At 40.8% G+C, this 4,630-nt stretch overlaps 1 non-coding gene across 1 annotated transcript; it reads right to left on the bottom strand.

Annotated features, from left to right (window-relative positions):
* Positions 1 to 4,319: 4,319 nt before the first annotated feature.
* On the bottom strand, positions 4,320 to 4,426 carry LOC121439059. Its single transcript, XR_005973143.1, has one exon. It is a non-coding gene; the product is annotated as a U6 spliceosomal RNA (small nuclear RNA).
* Between the last annotated feature and the right edge of the window lie 204 nt (positions 4,427 to 4,630).

The following is a 4,630-nucleotide window of genomic DNA, read 5'->3' as shown; positions in this document are numbered from 1 at the left end:
CAACCCCTCAGACACTAGGTAACAAGGAGGATCGCAAGAAGAGAGACATGCAAGAATGCCCCTAGGAAGGGGAAATAGATAGGATCTCCAGAGTAAACTGGGGGAGGGAGGGTTGAAAGAGAGGCAGGATGAGAATGTGAAGGAATTTGGAATGGTTGAGTTGAGGGAGGAACAGAGAGATACAGACAGACAGACAGACAGACAGACAGACAGAGGAAGATATCCAGATAGAGGGAGCCATATGGGGTTAGGGAGAAATCTGGTTCTAGGAAGCTCCAAGGAATCCATAAGGATGACCCAGCTAAGACTCCTAGCAAAAGTGGAGAGGGTGCCTAAACTGGCCTTCCCCAGTAATTAGATTGATGACCACCCTAATTGTCATCATAGAACCAAACCTTCATCCAGTTAACTGATGGAAGCAGATTCAGAGACCCACAGCTAAGCACTGGGCCAAGCTCCCAGAGTCCACTCAGAGAGAGGGAAGAGTGATAATATGAGCAAAGGTGTCATAGACCATAATGGGGACACCTACAGAAACAGCTGACACAAGCTAGTGGAAGCCCACTGACTGACAGCTGGGGAACCTGCATAGGACTGAACTAGGCCCTCTAAATGTGGGTGAGTGCTGTGTAGCTTGGGCAGTTTGTGGGGCCACTGGCAGTGGGACCAGGATTTATGCCTAGTGCTTGAAATGGCTTTTTGGAGCCCATGCCCTATATAGGGATACCTTGCTCAGCTTTAATACAGGGGGGAGGGGCTCGGTCCTTCCTCAACTTGATTAAGCCAGACTTTATAGACTCCCCATGGGAGGCCTTACCCTCTCTGAAGACTGGATGGGGGTTTGGATGGGAGATTGTGAGAGGAGTGGGAGAAAGGGAAGGAGGGGAACTGTGGTTGGTATGTAAAATTAAAAAAAAAAACTTTTAAATAAAAAATTTTAATAATTATCATTTGTTGGCCATAGTGGTACCACTTTAATCCCAGAATTCAGGAAGCAGAGGCAGGTGAATCTCTGTGAGTTTCAAGTCAGCCTGTTCTACATAGTGACTTCCAAAAACACCAAAGCTACCCAATGAGGCACTGTCTCAAAAATTATTGTTGTGTACATGATTCGTATGTGTGTGAGTGTGGGCAAGACTGTGCCATCATACCCATGTGGAGGTCAAATAACAACTTTTGGAAATGGTTCTTTCCTTAGACCATGATTTCTAGGAAACAAATTCTGGCCATCAGGCATGTACACCAGGCACTCTTCCCTAGTGAGTTACCTCAGGGGCCCACCTGGATCATCTTTAAACATACACACTGCATATACTAGGGCTTAGTCTCCAAACTGAAAGATTATTATTTAACTCATGCAGAATGGGGCTAGGCATCAGTTGGCTAATTAGCTGCTCAGTTTTTCTTTGTCTTAAGACAGTGTTTCACTGCATAACCCAGATTGTCCTGAAAAGTCACAATCCTCCGTAGTTACCTGAGTTAAACAGCTAAAGGCATATGACAACATGGACTGCTAGGCATGTTAGCATGTTTTGTTATTACCTTCATATCTATCTATCTATCTATCTATCTATCTATCTATCTATCCATCCACCCACCCACCCACCCACCCATCTATCTATCTATCTATCCATCCATCCATCCACCCACCCACCCAACCACCCACCCACCCACCCATCTATCTATCTATCTATCCATCCATCCACCCACCCACCCACCCACCTATCTATCTATCTATCTATCTATCCATCCATCCATCCACCCACACACCCACCCACCCACCCACCCACCCATCCATCTATCTATCTATCCATCCATCCACCCACCCACCCACCCATCTATCTATCTATCTATCTATCTATCTATCTATCTATCTATCTCTATCATCTAGCTAGCTAGCAATCATCTATCTATCGTACATATGTTACTGTCTGGGTTCGCAGGTGCCATGGTACACACGTTGAAATCAGAGGACAATGTACTGGAGTTGTTTCAGTCTTTCTACCAGGTGGGTTGCAGATTGTTTTTCCTCGCTGAGTCCACATCATTGAGATTTTTAAACATCTTTGCAGATGACTCTAGGGTTGAGCATCCCAGCATGCCAGCATTTCAGAAACAGCGCTCTTTCCTTCTCTCCCTCTCAGGCTTATTTGTTTGTGTGGCAAGTTCTCCCTTTTGAGCCGAGACTAGTGTCTAAGTCATAACAATCCTCCTACTCCAGCTGCCTACATGCTGTAATTATAGGTATGATCCATCACTCCCAGTGGAAACAAGGATTTCAAATGAATCTTTGGTTTTACAAATCCTTTTTTAAAAATATTTATTTATTTATTTATTTATTTATTTATTATGTATACAGTACTGTCTGTGTGTATGTCTGCAGGCCAGAAGAGGGCACCAGACCCTATTACAGATGGTTGTGAGCCACCATGTGGTTGCTGGGAATAGAACTCAGGACCTTTGGAAGAGTAGGCAGTGCTCTTAACCACTGAGCCATCTCTCCAGCTCTGGTTTTACGAATCCTTTACACTCGGAAATCCTTTACACTAGAGAAAATACAGAGAGTTTTGCCTTAAATAGTTCATACTGATATTTTTTTTTTACTTTTTTATTCAGGCACTATATTATACAATATATTTTAATCGTGCTTTTTCCTTCCTCCAATGCTCCCTAGATACTTCCCCCCTCACTACCCATCTGATTCAATGAACTTTCTTTCTCTATCTCTTTATAAACAGATATACAAAGAAACATATGTCAAAAAATAACCACACACAAAAAACAAATGAAAATATACTAGTGAAAGAATAAGAGATAAGAATGTTCAAAGAAAGCAATAAGAGACAAAATATTTAACAAAATAACCATTGATTTATTTTGTATTGTCCATCTACTCCCAGAATTCTTCAGTTTCATATTCTCTGCACCTTAGTCAGTTGTAGTATAGTAGTTTTTAAAAGATTAAATAGAGCTGGAAATAGAGTTCAGTGCTAGAAAATTTGCCTACCTTGTGCAATGTCTTGGGTTCAACCCATAATAATGAAAAAATGAAACTTATATTTAAAGATCTTCATTTATTAATTAAAGATTTTCAATGATAGAATCATTACATGATAATATTAATGGCATACAATTGATAACTCTCTCTCTCTCTCTCTCTCACACACACACACACACACACACGTTATCTTTTTTTTTGCTGGTACATGCCTATAATCCCAGCACTCAAGATACTGAAGCAGGAAGATCTTGAGGTCAAGGTCAGTCTGGAACGTATAGTAAGACTCTGCTTTAAAAAGAAACAAATACAAACATTAGTGAGGAGAGCATTAGCATGAGTGAGAAGAGTAGCACCAATCTGAATGGAGATAGCAGGTCTGGGCACGTCACTGAAGACAGACTTTGCAACATGGTGGACCAACTAAAGAATAGACTGTAAAATTTAAAAAAAAAGTCTTTTAGTTATTCAGCAAAGATGGTGATGAAAACAGGAGAACAAGGGAAATAGAGAGTGTGATGATGTCCCTTGAGCAGAATCCCACAGAAACAGGGTTACAAGACCTGATTAACAAAGTGGATGCTGATAGAAATGGCACAATAGACTTCCCTAAGTGTCTGACAATGGTGGCAAGAAAAATTAAGGCACAGAGAGTAAAAAGAGACTATAAAGCATTCTGTATATTGATAAGGATGTCAAAGACACATGATGACAAACCTTGGAGAGAAGTTAACAGATGGAAGGACTGAAGAAATGGTCTGGGAAGCAGATACCAATGGTAATACTCAAGAATACTGCTAAGACAAATGATTAGAGCAAAATGAAAAAGTTACACAGAATGTGCTAAATGTCTTTTTTTGAGACAATGTTTCACCATGTAGTCCTGGCTGTCCTGGAACTCACTGAGATCCTCCTACCTTTGCCTCCAGATTGCTTGGACTTAATATAAGTCTCTCTCTCCCACTTTGAAACAGGGTCTCTTGCTCAGCACTGCATGCATCAGGCTAGCTGATCCATGAGTCTCCAGGTAGTCTCCTGTCTCTATTTCTCATGTGGTCGTAGAAGCACTGGGTGCCATAGCTACCTTTTAAATGAGTTCTATGGATTTGAACTCAGGTCTTCACATTCTCACAGCAAGTGCTTTACTGAACTGAGCAATTTCCCCAGCCCAGGATGGACTAAATTTCTTGTGTCAAAAAGCTTATTTGCCTTTTATTTGCTTATAACTTATAAAATTTCTCCACAACTACCAAACAAGTATATGTATAGTATTGAATATTCCATCCTCTATAGTTTCTTTACTTACTTTCTTTCTTTTGTTTTTTTTATGGAACGCTTCACGAATTTGCATGTCATCCATGCGCAGGGGCCATGTTAATCTTCTCTGTACCATTCCAATTTTAATGTACATGCTGCTGAAGAGAGCACTTCTTTACTTTCTTATTGGTATTGTCATTAAACCTTATTCTAGACAACATGCAAACCACTCTCTCGTACCATACTGCAGGCAGAGGCTGTTCATTCGTTACCCAGCCACCCAGAATTGAAATGATCACACAGAAACTATATTATTTGCACTATTGTTTGGCTAATAGCTTAAGCCTATTTCTGGATTACTCTTATATCCTAAAT

This window comes from Microtus oregoni, unplaced genomic scaffold (assembly GCF_018167655.1).
Source record: "Microtus oregoni isolate MIOR12 unplaced genomic scaffold, Mior012 000059F_ref0000304, whole genome shotgun sequence".
Taxonomy (NCBI): Eukaryota; Metazoa; Chordata; class Mammalia; order Rodentia; family Cricetidae; genus Microtus; species Microtus oregoni.
This window is presented reverse-complemented; position numbering and strand designations above follow the sequence as displayed.